General features: G+C 56.7%; 11 non-coding genes across 11 annotated transcripts; 6 read left to right on the forward strand and 5 right to left on the reverse strand.

The window, feature by feature from the left end:
• The first annotated feature begins 5,178 nt into the window (after nt 1-5,178).
• Nucleotides 5,179-5,341, forward strand: LOC134543944 (U1 spliceosomal RNA). Its single transcript, XR_010077386.1, has one exon. It is a non-coding gene; the product is annotated as a U1 spliceosomal RNA (small nuclear RNA).
• Nucleotides 5,342-5,640: 299 nt separating this feature from the next.
• LOC134543963 (U5 spliceosomal RNA) lies at nt 5,641-5,760 on the reverse strand. The gene has a single exon (XR_010077404.1). It is a non-coding gene; the product is annotated as a U5 spliceosomal RNA (small nuclear RNA).
• Nucleotides 5,761-6,303: 543 nt separating this feature from the next.
• On the forward strand, nt 6,304-6,466 carry LOC134543956 (U1 spliceosomal RNA). The gene has a single exon (XR_010077397.1). It is a non-coding gene; the product is annotated as a U1 spliceosomal RNA (small nuclear RNA).
• Nucleotides 6,467-6,765: 299 nt separating this feature from the next.
• LOC134543964 (U5 spliceosomal RNA) lies at nt 6,766-6,885 on the reverse strand. The gene has a single exon (XR_010077405.1). It is a non-coding gene; the product is annotated as a U5 spliceosomal RNA (small nuclear RNA).
• A 543-nt stretch (nt 6,886-7,428) lies between these two features.
• On the forward strand, nt 7,429-7,591 carry LOC134543967 (U1 spliceosomal RNA). The gene has a single exon (XR_010077408.1). It is a non-coding gene; the product is annotated as a U1 spliceosomal RNA (small nuclear RNA).
• Nucleotides 7,592-7,890: 299 nt separating this feature from the next.
• LOC134543965 (U5 spliceosomal RNA) lies at nt 7,891-8,010 on the reverse strand. Its single transcript, XR_010077406.1, has one exon. It is a non-coding gene; the product is annotated as a U5 spliceosomal RNA (small nuclear RNA).
• A 543-nt stretch (nt 8,011-8,553) lies between these two features.
• On the forward strand, nt 8,554-8,716 carry LOC134543979 (U1 spliceosomal RNA). The gene has a single exon (XR_010077419.1). It is a non-coding gene; the product is annotated as a U1 spliceosomal RNA (small nuclear RNA).
• Nucleotides 8,717-9,015: 299 nt separating this feature from the next.
• Nucleotides 9,016-9,135, reverse strand: LOC134543966 (U5 spliceosomal RNA). The gene has a single exon (XR_010077407.1). It is a non-coding gene; the product is annotated as a U5 spliceosomal RNA (small nuclear RNA).
• Nucleotides 9,136-9,678: 543 nt separating this feature from the next.
• Nucleotides 9,679-9,841, forward strand: LOC134543982 (U1 spliceosomal RNA). The gene has a single exon (XR_010077422.1). It is a non-coding gene; the product is annotated as a U1 spliceosomal RNA (small nuclear RNA).
• A 299-nt stretch (nt 9,842-10,140) lies between these two features.
• On the reverse strand, nt 10,141-10,260 carry LOC134543968 (U5 spliceosomal RNA). Its single transcript, XR_010077409.1, has one exon. It is a non-coding gene; the product is annotated as a U5 spliceosomal RNA (small nuclear RNA).
• A 543-nt stretch (nt 10,261-10,803) lies between these two features.
• Nucleotides 10,804-10,966, forward strand: LOC134543946 (U1 spliceosomal RNA). Its single transcript, XR_010077387.1, has one exon. It is a non-coding gene; the product is annotated as a U1 spliceosomal RNA (small nuclear RNA).
• The last annotated feature ends 4,093 nt before the right edge of the window (nt 10,967-15,059 follow it).

Consider the following 15,059-nt stretch of genomic DNA (forward strand, 5'->3'; position numbering starts at 1 on the left):
GGATGACGTAGGAATGAAATGCGGTGATGCGAACCGGGAGGGGGGTGCCAGATGAGGGTCGCAGTATCGGTGCCAGCTGCGCCAAGACCGCCCTGGATTGAGTCTGCATGGAAGCAAGGTGCGGGATGAAAGTGAAGGTACTGTCCAGGGTCACCCCCAGATAGCGGACCTCGGGTGACCAGGGGATGGCAGTGCTGGAAACTCGTGGGGGGTGGTCCTGGCGTGGGTGGATGCGGGAGAAGAGAATGGATTGGGTCTTCGAGCAGTTCAGCCCGATGCCGTGCGCGAGGAACTGAGTAGAGAGTGATGTGAGCCCGCGGCTCAGGCGGTCGCCGAGCATCCGCTCGGAGACGGAGGAAGCGAGGAGGCAAGTGTCATCGGCGTACTGAACCAGGTGAGTGCCAGGTGGTGGTTGCAGGTCGGCGATGTGAAGGGTGAAGAGAAGGGGTGAAAGGATGGCGCCCTGGGGGACGCCGGCCATGATGTGACGGGGGTCGGAGAGTTCGCCCTCCACCCGAACCCGGAAGGTACGACCCCCCAGGAACGAGCAGATGAGGCGTATGAGATGAGGTGGAAGGTCGGTGGCGGAGAGACGGTGAATGAGTTGTGAATGGGGCACGGAATCAAATGCCCGGGCAAGGTCCAGAAGCACCATGCCCGTGTGTTGGCGCCGTGCGAAACCTTGGACAGCCAGCACCTCCACACGGGCGATGGCGTGGGAGGTGGAGTGACGTTTGCGGAAACCGAACTGGTGATGGGGGAGAAGATGCAAGAGGTTGACGTGAAGGAGAAGGCGTGTGAGAATGGTCCGCTCTGCGACCTTAGAGATGATGGGTAGAAGAGAAATGGGGCGGTACGATGATGGTAGGGAAGGGGGCTTCCCGGGTTTGGGTATGGGTGAGACAATGGCCACTTTCCAAGGGGTGGGGAAATGACAGAGAAGGAACATCGCGTTGATGATGCGGGTAAGGAAGACCGTCGCCTTCCGAGGAAGAGCACGGAGGACGGGTGCAGGCAGAGAGTCGGAACCGGGGGCAGAAGGGGGCTTGAGACGGAGGAGGAGTGTGCGCACCTCCGATGGCGTGGCGAGAGGGAATGGCAGAGAGTCCGGAAGAACGGGCAGAGTGACGTGATGTGCGAGGGGGGGGGGTGTGTCCCCGTCGTCCGAAGACTCGGAGGAGAGGGTGGGGGGGTCAGCGGAGGCAAACGTGGTCGCGAGGTAGGCAGCGACCGCCTCCGATCGCTCAGGGGCAGTCTCCGCCACCCCGGCCGGGTGGGTGAGTGGGGGAATAGTGGTGGGGACCGATCGGAGGCGCCGGACGTAGGTCCACAGAGAGCCGGATGCAGAGGCGAGGGAGCCGAGACGCCGGGTCTCCAAATGCGCCTTCCACGCCGCGACCATCCGGCGGCACCGGCCCCGCAGCAGGAGGAACACCATCCGTGTCAACGGGGACCGGTTGGCCTGCCACAGGCCGCGGAAGCGGTCGCGCAGGACCACGGCGTCACGCAGGTAAGGCGGGAAGGGGGTGATGCGGGTACTTGGAGTGGCCAGCGGAATGTGAGCGGAGGCGGCCGCAGAGACGGCCCGGGTGAATGACACGACGTTGGCGTCGAGACGGTCGGGGGTGTCGAAGGGGAGGGTGAGGTCGAGTGATGATGAGAGGGTGGTCTGGAACCCATTCCAGTCGGCGTTGCGGAAGTCGAAGCGGGGAAGGTGCGGGTTGGAATGGGGGTAGAAGTGAAGGGAGCCGAGGACGGGCAGGTGATCCGAGGCCCCGGCGGTGAGCGTGGTGAGACCAGAGATGATGGGGAGCGGTGTGGTGAGGGCGAGGTCGATGATACTGGGATGACGGTGGTGCTGAGCGGGGAAGAATGTGGGGGTGGCGGGGGCGCAGATGGAGAGGTTAGTACGCCGGAGGAGCTGACGGAGGGAGCTGCCTCGGCGGTTGGCCGCGACGCAGCCCCAGTAGGGATGGGTGGCGTTGAAGTCCCCGGCCAGCACGACATGGGCATCGAGCCGACCGAGGGCGACAACGGCGGCAGAGGGGAAGGCAAATTGGGGTGGGAGATACACGGAGACTAGAGTCAGGGAGTAGGGCTGTCCGAACAGGCGCACGGCCACAGCCTCAGTCGCGGGTGAAGGTGGAATGTGTCGGCGGTGATGGGTGAAGGTGTCGCGCACCAGGAGTGCCACCCCACCCCCCCGACCATCACGGTCGGAGCGGTGGACGGCATATCCCGGGACGCGGAGGGGTACAGCGGGGGTCAGCCAGGTCTCTGATAGGAACACGACATCGGGTGAGTGCTCGTCGACGAGGTGAAGGAAGTCGAGAAGCTTAGGGAGCAAAGAAAAGGCGTTCCAGACTAGGAGCTTAAGGGGCGGCGGGGGATCCATCGAAGAGACCCAGAAGCGCTTGGAGGAGCACCTCGAATCTCTCCGAAGGGGACTTGGCATGGGACAGGGCGGTCAGGGTGCGGCGAATGAAGGGAAAGTACTGCCGAAACAGCTGGATGAGGTCACGTATGATCGCGGTGAATGAAGTGTCGTCAGCGTCCGGTCGGTGAGATGAGGGGTCCTGAGGTGCAGATGGAGATGGCCCGTCGCGGGAGGGGAACAGGGTGGCGGCGGCGGAACCGCGCCGAGTCCAGGCGTTGGAGGTGACGGCGGGAAAGGCACGAGCGTCGGTCAAGTTTGGCGGTCGCGGTCGCGGTGCCGGGGTGGCCTCAGGCTGTTGTCGGGGGGGGTGGCGTCTGAGGTAGGCCTGGTTCACCCGGCAGTCCATGGAAGTCGCGAAGTGCGCCTCGCCGCAATTGACGCACTTCGGAGTCGTCGAAGTGCACTCGCGGGACCGGTGGGGCCCGGCACACTTGAAACAGGCCACCGGCCTCTCGCAGCGTGTGGATGGGTGGCCGGCCTGCTGGCACCGGTAACACTGCGGGACCCGCCCGCTGCCACGATAGCGTTCGACGGAGACCACCCAGCAGCCCAGGGAGCGTAGAGCCAGGAAGGGAGCTGCCTCCCCCAGGTGGTGAGTATTAACCAGGAACGGACGGGTCGTGGCGGTGTCGGTGACGCGGAGCGGAGTGACGGAAGCAACGGGTAGGTCCAGGTCGAGGAGGGCGGCGTGCACCTCCTCGGGGGTAGTGGTGAGTGGGAGACGCTTCAGGACGAGTCGGTCCCCCTTCTCGTCCTGTCGCAGGTGCGTGAAAGGCTGATGGCCGAGCTGGGTGAGGTGGTTGTATAGGAAGGTGTGATCAGCGGCGTTAGAAGTGTAAAAGGAGGTGCGGCCGTCGACGGAGGTGATGGATAGCTTGCCAGAAAGGAGCGACTGAAACGATTGGGCCAGGGTGAAGGGGCTGGTGGTGATGGGGAGGCGGCAGCCGATGGGCGGCATGCGGGTAGGCTTGACGGTGGCGGCGGCGGAGGCAGATGCGGGGGCGGCAGCAGGTTGGGTGGGAGGCCGGGTGCGGGGTCCAGGTGCAGATGCGGAGGTGGATGGTCGAGGCGACGGCTGACGAGCAGCGGAGGTCGATGGCTGAGTCGCGGCGGTCGTAGTCGGTCGGGGGGTGGTGCGGCGGGTGAGGTGTGAGATGCGGGATGACGTGGATGGTGCAGGTGACGAGTCCCGGGACGAGGTCCCCTCCTCGCCGGCGGAGTCGAGCTCGAGGGCGCCAAACCGGTTGGAGATGGAGGTGCGGTCCTCGGCGCGCCCCATCCTCGGCCGCTTCACCGTCCGGCGGGGGAGGCTGAAGCCGGTGTCCATCGGCACGTCCCGGGGGGCCGCAGGCTCGACAGGGATGAGTGGCAGTGAGGGGGAAGGCGCTGAGAATGGCGAGGAGATGGGGTGAGAAGCAGAGGGGGTGAAAGTGCAAACTGTCGTGGTCGTCATGGTGGTGGTCGTGGTGGTGAGGGTTGCTGCCATGGTGACGTCCGGGGTGAAGGGGGTGTCGGAGCAGAAGCCAGGTGGCACCATCTGGTGATGCTTGGACTCCGACACCTTCGTGCAGCGCTCCTGGGTGCGGATCCCGGTCCGGCTGGGGGTGGGGGGCGGCGAGCATCCCTCTGCTCCAGCATCGCCCGAGGCACCCGTCCGGTCTCGGTGGCCACCAGGAGGCCTGGTGTAGTCCCTCAATGGCGGTTGGAGTCGGCCCTCAAAGTCGGAGTCCCCCAGGGGCGGGTCCTCCCCGGACCCCCCCTCGGCCATGCCGACGAGAAACAATCAAGTCGGCAGGCCAAGAGCCACACCTGGGAGGAACTACTCTTCTCGGCCACCTGGTGACAGCCCCAGGAAGCAGCAGCAGCAGTCAGCAGTCAGTTAAAGGTGGAAGAAGATGGAGTGAATATAATAGGAGTGATGCTGAGTAGAACTTGTAAATAAAAATAAAATAATAATTAGTGGAACCCGAGGGTTGAATTTATTTCTGCAGAGTCCCCCCAGCAATGCCCAGGGGGGGACCCTGTTGCTTGCTGCTGAGAGTTACCAGATCCGGATATGCACCCAGCAGCAAGTCTTCGCACCAGAAACGACTGGTCGGATTATAAAAGCACGCGAGGAAAACTCGAATTAACTAAGGAAATCCCTGCAAACCACTCAGAGTAGCACCTAAGAGCAGTTTGAAGGGAAACCAGAGCACGGTTGAAACTTTGAAAATCCGGACTATATAGGAAAAATGTGCGGACCACCACTAATGGTGAAAATAGCGTACGGTCGTGCAGCCTGAAGCCGCGAATCGTCCGAAAATCGCCTCGTGGGACACGGCACTCGATATTTCGTGAAACCCTAGGTATGTTGCTAATGGAAAAAAGTTCCCCTCTCGACTGTGCCGTGGTGCCCGCCTTTTTGCCGAGGCGGACGCGACGACCCGAGTGCCGCCACGCGGCAAACGGTGTAACCAAGTGCCGCCACGCGGCAAACGGGGTAACCAAATGCACGCGGCGGTCGACCGTCGCCGTGGGTACAGAAACAAAGGAAACGAGGTGCGAGTAGAAACGGGCAGTTGTAGGAAGAAATTGTATTTGCATTGTTGGTGTGTACTGTCATGTAGTGTGATGAACTGGCACGGGAGTGTTATGTCTGGGGAAAGAGCTGTTTCGGAGGTAGAAGTACATAACCTCAAAACACGTTGATGAGGTGGTCCGAGCTCCAAGTGAAATAGAAAAGCGAAACACTGCGCAGCATACTTACCTGGCGTAGGGGCTACCCTGATCAAGCAGGGGGTTCCCCCAGGGTGAGGCTCTTCCCTTGCACTTCGGTTGAGCTGACCTCTGCGATTACCCCAAATGTGGGTAACTCGGGCGCGTAATTTTTGGTAGTCGGGACTGCGTTCGCGCTGTCCCGGTGAAAAAATTTCAACTTAGTAGTTGTGAAGTAGTGTTAAGAATTATGTACAGTGAAGTGTAATTTTTTTTTTTTTTTTCATCTGTGTATGGTATGTAATGCATTCGTAGGTCTCAAGTTTACGGTGCCTTGGCGAACAACCCCACCGTCTTGAAAGTGCGGAAGGAAGGTACGTAATTGTGCATGGTAATAGTTGAAAAAAGAAAAAAAAAATTCCCATGAACGATACTTGTCCAATTCGATTTTTCAGATTTCCCCCTCCCCGCCTCACCCCCGGGCCCAGTGGTTTAACGGTAACCGGCCCAGTGTGTAAACACTGGGCACAACAAAAAATTGTTTAAAGACTCATCAAATGTTCCCCTCCACGGAAATCTTTAGTAAAAGGCGAAAGATTTATGCGTTTGAAGGGAAACCAGAGCACGGTTGAAACTTTGAAAATCCGGACTATATAGGAAAAATGTGCGGACCACCACTAATGGTGAAAATAGCGTACGGTCGTGCAGCCTGAAGCCGCGAATCGTCCGAAAATCGCCTCGTGGGACACGGCACTCGATATTTCGTGAAACCCTAGGTATGTTGCTAATGGAAAAAAGTTCCCCTCTCGACTGTGCCGTGGTGCCCGCCTTTTTGCCGAGGCGGACGCGACGACCCGAGTGCCGCCACGCGGCAAACGGTGTAACCAAGTGCCGCCACGCGGCAAACGGGGTAACCAAATGCACGCGGCGGTCGACCGTCGCCGTGGGTACAGAAACAAAGGAAACGAGGTGCGAGTAGAAACGGGCAGTTGTAGGAAGAAATTGTATTTGCATTGTTGGTGTGTACTGTCATGTAGTGTGATGAACTGGCACGGGAGTGTTATGTCTGGGGAAAGAGCTGTTTCGGAGGTAGAAGTACATAACCTCAAAACACGTTGATGAGGTGGTCCGAGCTCCAAGTGAAATAGAAAAGCGAAACACTGCGCAGCATACTTACCTGGCGTAGGGGCTACCCTGATCAAGCAGGGGGTTCCCCCAGGGTGAGGCTCTTCCCTTGCACTTCGGTTGAGCTGACCTCTGCGATTACCCCAAATGTGGGTAACTCGGGCGCGTAATTTTTGGTAGTCGGGACTGCGTTCGCGCTGTCCCGGTGAAAAAATTTCAACTTAGTAGTTGTGAAGTAGTGTTAAGAATTATGTACAGTGAAGTGTAATTTTTTTTTTTTTTTTCATCTGTGTATGGTATGTAATGCATTCGTAGGTCTCAAGTTTACGGTGCCTTGGCGAACAACCCCACCGTCTTGAAAGTGCGGAAGGAAGGTACGTAATTGTGCATGGTAATAGTTGAAAAAAGAAAAAAAAAATTCCCATGAACGATACTTGTCCAATTCGATTTTTCAGATTTCCCCCTCCCCGCCTCACCCCCGGGCCCAGTGGTTTAACGGTAACCGGCCCAGTGTGTAAACACTGGGCACAACAAAAAATTGTTTAAAGACTCATCAAATGTTCCCCTCCACGGAAATCTTTAGTAAAAGGCGAAAGATTTATGCGTTTGAAGGGAAACCAGAGCACGGTTGAAACTTTGAAAATCCGGACTATATAGGAAAAATGTGCGGACCACCACTAATGGTGAAAATAGCGTACGGTCGTGCAGCCTGAAGCCGCGAATCGTCCGAAAATCGCCTCGTGGGACACGGCACTCGATATTTCGTGAAACCCTAGGTATGTTGCTAATGGAAAAAAGTTCCCCTCTCGACTGTGCCGTGGTGCCCGCCTTTTTGCCGAGGCGGACGCGACGACCCGAGTGCCGCCACGCGGCAAACGGTGTAACCAAGTGCCGCCACGCGGCAAACGGGGTAACCAAATGCACGCGGCGGTCGACCGTCGCCGTGGGTACAGAAACAAAGGAAACGAGGTGCGAGTAGAAACGGGCAGTTGTAGGAAGAAATTGTATTTGCATTGTTGGTGTGTACTGTCATGTAGTGTGATGAACTGGCACGGGAGTGTTATGTCTGGGGAAAGAGCTGTTTCGGAGGTAGAAGTACATAACCTCAAAACACGTTGATGAGGTGGTCCGAGCTCCAAGTGAAATAGAAAAGCGAAACACTGCGCAGCATACTTACCTGGCGTAGGGGCTACCCTGATCAAGCAGGGGGTTCCCCCAGGGTGAGGCTCTTCCCTTGCACTTCGGTTGAGCTGACCTCTGCGATTACCCCAAATGTGGGTAACTCGGGCGCGTAATTTTTGGTAGTCGGGACTGCGTTCGCGCTGTCCCGGTGAAAAAATTTCAACTTAGTAGTTGTGAAGTAGTGTTAAGAATTATGTACAGTGAAGTGTAATTTTTTTTTTTTTTTTCATCTGTGTATGGTATGTAATGCATTCGTAGGTCTCAAGTTTACGGTGCCTTGGCGAACAACCCCACCGTCTTGAAAGTGCGGAAGGAAGGTACGTAATTGTGCATGGTAATAGTTGAAAAAAGAAAAAAAAAATTCCCATGAACGATACTTGTCCAATTCGATTTTTCAGATTTCCCCCTCCCCGCCTCACCCCCGGGCCCAGTGGTTTAACGGTAACCGGCCCAGTGTGTAAACACTGGGCACAACAAAAAATTGTTTAAAGACTCATCAAATGTTCCCCTCCACGGAAATCTTTAGTAAAAGGCGAAAGATTTATGCGTTTGAAGGGAAACCAGAGCACGGTTGAAACTTTGAAAATCCGGACTATATAGGAAAAATGTGCGGACCACCACTAATGGTGAAAATAGCGTACGGTCGTGCAGCCTGAAGCCGCGAATCGTCCGAAAATCGCCTCGTGGGACACGGCACTCGATATTTCGTGAAACCCTAGGTATGTTGCTAATGGAAAAAAGTTCCCCTCTCGACTGTGCCGTGGTGCCCGCCTTTTTGCCGAGGCGGACGCGACGACCCGAGTGCCGCCACGCGGCAAACGGTGTAACCAAGTGCCGCCACGCGGCAAACGGGGTAACCAAATGCACGCGGCGGTCGACCGTCGCCGTGGGTACAGAAACAAAGGAAACGAGGTGCGAGTAGAAACGGGCAGTTGTAGGAAGAAATTGTATTTGCATTGTTGGTGTGTACTGTCATGTAGTGTGATGAACTGGCACGGGAGTGTTATGTCTGGGGAAAGAGCTGTTTCGGAGGTAGAAGTACATAACCTCAAAACACGTTGATGAGGTGGTCCGAGCTCCAAGTGAAATAGAAAAGCGAAACACTGCGCAGCATACTTACCTGGCGTAGGGGCTACCCTGATCAAGCAGGGGGTTCCCCCAGGGTGAGGCTCTTCCCTTGCACTTCGGTTGAGCTGACCTCTGCGATTACCCCAAATGTGGGTAACTCGGGCGCGTAATTTTTGGTAGTCGGGACTGCGTTCGCGCTGTCCCGGTGAAAAAATTTCAACTTAGTAGTTGTGAAGTAGTGTTAAGAATTATGTACAGTGAAGTGTAATTTTTTTTTTTTTTTTCATCTGTGTATGGTATGTAATGCATTCGTAGGTCTCAAGTTTACGGTGCCTTGGCGAACAACCCCACCGTCTTGAAAGTGCGGAAGGAAGGTACGTAATTGTGCATGGTAATAGTTGAAAAAAGAAAAAAAAAATTCCCATGAACGATACTTGTCCAATTCGATTTTTCAGATTTCCCCCTCCCCGCCTCACCCCCGGGCCCAGTGGTTTAACGGTAACCGGCCCAGTGTGTAAACACTGGGCACAACAAAAAATTGTTTAAAGACTCATCAAATGTTCCCCTCCACGGAAATCTTTAGTAAAAGGCGAAAGATTTATGCGTTTGAAGGGAAACCAGAGCACGGTTGAAACTTTGAAAATCCGGACTATATAGGAAAAATGTGCGGACCACCACTAATGGTGAAAATAGCGTACGGTCGTGCAGCCTGAAGCCGCGAATCGTCCGAAAATCGCCTCGTGGGACACGGCACTCGATATTTCGTGAAACCCTAGGTATGTTGCTAATGGAAAAAAGTTCCCCTCTCGACTGTGCCGTGGTGCCCGCCTTTTTGCCGAGGCGGACGCGACGACCCGAGTGCCGCCACGCGGCAAACGGTGTAACCAAGTGCCGCCACGCGGCAAACGGGGTAACCAAATGCACGCGGCGGTCGACCGTCGCCGTGGGTACAGAAACAAAGGAAACGAGGTGCGAGTAGAAACGGGCAGTTGTAGGAAGAAATTGTATTTGCATTGTTGGTGTGTACTGTCATGTAGTGTGATGAACTGGCACGGGAGTGTTATGTCTGGGGAAAGAGCTGTTTCGGAGGTAGAAGTACATAACCTCAAAACACGTTGATGAGGTGGTCCGAGCTCCAAGTGAAATAGAAAAGCGAAACACTGCGCAGCATACTTACCTGGCGTAGGGGCTACCCTGATCAAGCAGGGGGTTCCCCCAGGGTGAGGCTCTTCCCTTGCACTTCGGTTGAGCTGACCTCTGCGATTACCCCAAATGTGGGTAACTCGGGCGCGTAATTTTTGGTAGTCGGGACTGCGTTCGCGCTGTCCCGGTGAAAAAATTTCAACTTAGTAGTTGTGAAGTAGTGTTAAGAATTATGTACAGTGAAGTGTAATTTTTTTTTTTTTTTTCATCTGTGTATGGTATGTAATGCATTCGTAGGTCTCAAGTTTACGGTGCCTTGGCGAACAACCCCACCGTCTTGAAAGTGCGGAAGGAAGGTACGTAATTGTGCATGGTAATAGTTGAAAAAAGAAAAAAAAAATTCCCATGAACGATACTTGTCCAATTCGATTTTTCAGATTTCCCCCTCCCCGCCTCACCCCCGGGCCCAGTGGTTTAACGGTAACCGGCCCAGTGTGTAAACACTGGGCACAACAAAAAATTGTTTAAAGACTCATCAAATGTTCCCCTCCACGGAAATCTTTAGTAAAAGGCGAAAGATTTATGCGTTTGAAGGGAAACCAGAGCACGGTTGAAACTTTGAAAATCCGGACTATATAGGAAAAATGTGCGGACCACCACTAATGGTGAAAATAGCGTACGGTCGTGCAGCCTGAAGCCGCGAATCGTCCGAAAATCGCCTCGTGGGACACGGCACTCGATATTTCGTGAAACCCTAGGTATGTTGCTAATGGAAAAAAGTTCCCCTCTCGACTGTGCCGTGGTGCCCGCCTTTTTGCCGAGGCGGACGCGACGACCCGAGTGCCGCCACGCGGCAAACGGTGTAACCAAGTGCCGCCACGCGGCAAACGGGGTAACCAAATGCACGCGGCGGTCGACCGTCGCCGTGGGTACAGAAACAAAGGAAACGAGGTGCGAGTAGAAACGGGCAGTTGTAGGAAGAAATTGTATTTGCATTGTTGGTGTGTACTGTCATGTAGTGTGATGAACTGGCACGGGAGTGTTATGTCTGGGGAAAGAGCTGTTTCGGAGGTAGAAGTACATAACCTCAAAACACGTTGATGAGGTGGTCCGAGCTCCAAGTGAAATAGAAAAGCGAAACACTGCGCAGCATACTTACCTGGCGTAGGGGCTACCCTGATCAAGCAGGGGGTTCCCCCAGGGTGAGGCTCTTCCCTTGCACTTCGGTTGAGCTGACCTCTGCGATTACCCCAAATGTGGGTAACTCGGGCGCGTAATTTTTGGTAGTCGGGACTGCGTTCGCGCTGTCCCGGTGAAAAAATTTCAACTTAGTAGTTGTGAAGTAGTGTTAAGAATTATGTACAGTGAAGTGTAATTTTTTTTTTTTTTTTCATCTGTGTATGGTATGTAATGCATTCGTAGGTCTCAAGTTTACGGTGCCTTGGCGAACAACCCCACCGTCTTGAAAGTGCGGAAGGAAGGTACGTAATTGTGCATGGTAATAGTTGAAAAAAGAAAAAAAAAATTCCCATGAACGATACTTGTCCAATTCGATTTTTCAGATTTCCCCCTCCCCGCCTCACCCCCGGGCCCAGTGGTTTAACGGTAACCGGCCCAGTGTGTAAACACTGGGCACAACAAAAAATTGTTTAAAGACTCATCAAATGTTCCCCTCCACGGAAATCTTTAGTTTTTTTTTTTTTTTTTTTTTTTTTTTTTTTTTTTTTTTTTTTTTTTTATCAAAGGGAACTCCCACTGAAGGGAGTTACCCACCAAAAAAATTCATCTTTAATATAAAAAGCGGATACAGGTGAACACAAATAAAACACAACATAGAACACGAATACATGGCCACAAGGGCGAATGGTGACAATCTTTATTCAACACTGACGAAACGGGGCCCCTCCGACGATACCGTCCTAGAGGTCCAGCTGCTTGTTGGGCGGCGAATCTTCTGTGGGCTGCCGGGGGCGACTCGGGGCGCAGAAGGTGCCGGGCCGCAGATGAAGACGGTCCGGAGCAGTGGCGATGTTAGGCAGTAGTTCACTGAGAGCAGAGATCTTGATGGGATGATGCCTGGTAACATTCCTCAGAGCCAACCGTGGACGTGGTGATCACCGTCGTCAGCTGCCGGGCCCACCAGCCGCGACTGCACCAGCGTCAACGTCATCAGGGTCAGGGCGTCTCAAATGATCGTAGGTAAAGAGCGGTCGGCGGGGGTGAGGGGCGTCAGGCAGGGGCTCTGCAAGGAGTCGGATCAGGGGGTTGTCAGAACGCCGGCAGTGGCGGAGAAACTTCTTAGTCACCTTGCAGAGCAGCTCGTGTAAGTGCGGGAGCCCAGTCTGGTCCAGGAGGGTCTGTCGTAAGGTGGCGCGAGGGAGACCGAGCAGGAGGCGGGCACCGAGAAAGTAGGACCGGGTGATCGGACGGAGGTTGTACAGAGAGGAGTGGACCCAAGCCGGGCACGCGTAGAGGAAGTGGGGAAGAACAAAGGAACGGTAGGCAGTCACACGAACGTCGAGAGGGGTGCCGGATGTCGGTCTGAGTATGGTGGCCAGCTGAGCCATGACGGCACGGGACTTGGTGCGGATTGAGTCGAGGTGCGGCAGAAAAGTAAAGGTATTGTCTAGGGTGACCCCCAGATAACGGATGCGAGGCGACCAGGGGATGGCTACGGTGGAGATGACTGGCGGGTGGTCGTGGTGTGGATGAAGTCGGGAGAAGAGGATGGATCGTGATTTAGAGTGATTGAGCCCGATGCCATGCGCGAGGAACTGATTGTTGAGGGAAGTGAGGCCGCGGCCGAGACGGTCGCAGAGCAGCCGCTCGGAAACTGAAGAGGCCAGGAGACAGGTATCATCGGCGTACTGGACAAGATAGGTGCCGGGAGGGGGCTTGAGATCAGAGATGTGGAGGGTAAAAAGTAGCGGTGAGAGAATGGCGCCCTGGGGGACGCCGGCGGAGATGGGGCGGGGGCCGGAGAGGACCCCCTCCACCCGAACCCGGAAGGTGCGACCCTCCAGGAAGGAGCAGAGGAGGCGGATGAGATGAGATGAGAGGTCGGTGGCAGAGAGGCGCTGGAGGAGCTGGGCATGCGGAACGGAATCGAAAGCACGGGCGAGGTCAAGAAGCACCATGCCCGTGTGTTGCCGCCTGGCGAATCCCTGGACCACCAGGTGCTCCACACGGGCAATGGCGTGGGTCGTCGAGTGGCGGGGGCGGAAACCGAACTGGTGGCGGGGTAGAAGGTCCAGGGTGGTGACTTGAAAGAGGAGACGGCGGTGGATCGCCCGTTCCGCGACCTTGGACAGAATAGGAAGAAGCGAGATGGGCCGAAAAGATGAAGGGAGAGACGGGGGCTTGCCAGGTTTGGGGATGGGTGAGACGACGGCGGTTTTCCAGGGGGTGGGGAAGTGGCAGAGGAGGAACATTGCGTTGAAAAGACGGGTCAGAAACACAAGGGCCTTGCGAGGTAGGGCACGGAGCACGGGGGAGGGCAGAGAGTCGTGGCCAGGAGCAGAACGGGGCCGAAGGCGGGCGAGCAGGGTGCGGACCTCGGAAGGCGTGACGAGCGGCAGGGGGAAGGTGGCCGGAAGGGGGGGCAAAGTGACGTGGCGAGACAGGAGGCGGGCCCCGTCCTCGTCGTCCGAAGACTCGGAGGACAGGGAAGGGCCGGGTGCGGATGCGAAGGTGGTCGCCAGGTAGGCGGCCACCGCCTCGGATCGCTCCGAGGCCGTTTCCGCCACACCCGTGGGGGTGGTCAACGGGGGGATGGTGGTAGGAACCGAGCGGAGACGACGGACGTGAGACCAGAGGGAGCCGGAGCAAGCAGAGAGGGATTGGAGACGCCGAGTCTCCAGACGGGCCCTCCACTCCGCGACCAATCGCCGGCAGCGCCCCCGCAGCACCAGGTACACCCGCCGGTGCAGCAGGGAACGACTAGCCTGCCAGAGGACGCGGAAGCGGTTGCGCAAGGACAAGGCGTCCCGGAGGTAAGGCGGAAATGGGTCGACAAGGGGACGGGGGGGAACCAGAGGTATGTTGGCAGAGGCGGCCGCGGAAATGGCGTCGGTCAGCGAGAGAACGTTGGCGTCAAGGCGGGCAGGGGTATCGAACGGAACAGACAGGTCTATGGCAGCGGAGAGGGAACGCTGAAAACCGCCCCAGTCGGCCTTGGGAAAATCGAAGCGGGGGAGGTGGGGGTTAGAACGGGGGTGAAAGTGAAGTGTGGCAAGAACAGGCAAGTGGTCGGAGGTGCCGGAGGTGATGGTGGTGAGATCCGAGAGAATGGGGAGGGGCGTGGACAGTGCAAAGTCGATGATGCTGGGTTGCCGGTTGAGCTGGGCCGGAAAAAATGTCGGGGTCGGAGGGGCATAAAGAGAGAGAGGAGTACGCCGAAGGAGTTGCCGGAGGGAGCTGCCTCGCCGGTTCGCGGCGGCACAGCCCCAGAAGGGATGGGTGGCGTTGAAGTCCCCGGCCAGCACGACGTGGGCGTCGAGCCGACCGAGGGCGACAACGTCGGCCGTGGGAAAGGCGTACTGAGGGGGGAGGTACAAGGATACCAAGGTCAGGGAGTACGGGAGGCCGTGCAAGCGCACAGCAACCGCCTCGGCCGCGGGGGAAGAAGGGATGCGACGGCGATGATGTGAAATGGTGTTGCGGACGAGTAACGCCACCCCCCCGCCCCGACCATCGCGATCGGCACGGTGGACCGCATACCCGGGGACCAGGACGGGGGCAGAGGGGGAGAGCCAGGTCTCAGAAAGGAACACGACGTCGGGCGATCGCTCGTGGAGCAGGTGCAAAAGGTCGTGGAGCTTAGGGAGGAGGGAAAAGACGTTCCAGATGAGGACACTAAGGGGAGGGGCGGGATCCATCGAAGAAATTCAGAAGGGCCTGGAGGAGCACTTCGAACTTCTCGGTGGAGGTGCGGGCTCGGGAGAGTGCCGTCAGGACAGACCGGATGAGCGGGAGGTACTGTCGGATGAATGAAATGAAGTCGTGAATGAGGGATGAAAGCGACGAGCAGTCTGAGTCGGAGGCAAGCGGTCGAGAGTCAGAAGAAGGAGCGGAAGGAGGAGGGTGCGAGGTGGCAGAGGGGGGAACAACCGGTACAACGGGGGGAGGGCGTGCCCAAGCATTGGTGGAGAGAGCAGGAAACGTCTTGGGATCGGACAGGGACGGGACAGAGGGCCCGGTCCCCACGGCAGTCGTCGTGGCGTCAGTGAGTCGTTGAGGGTGTCGGCGCAGGTAAGCCTGAATCACGCGACAGTCAGTGGAAGTAGCGAAGTGGGCCCCGTCACAAAGCGTGCAGCGTCGGGTAGTCGAGGTGCAGTCCCGAGACCAGTGGGGCCCAGCGCACTTGAAACAGGCGAGGTCCCGGTGGCATCGGGAGGACGGGTGTCCA

This window comes from Bacillus rossius, unplaced genomic scaffold, assembly GCF_032445375.1.
Source record: "Bacillus rossius redtenbacheri isolate Brsri unplaced genomic scaffold, Brsri_v3 Brsri_v3_scf264, whole genome shotgun sequence".
NCBI classification, from domain to species: domain Eukaryota; kingdom Metazoa; phylum Arthropoda; class Insecta; order Phasmatodea; family Bacillidae; genus Bacillus; species Bacillus rossius.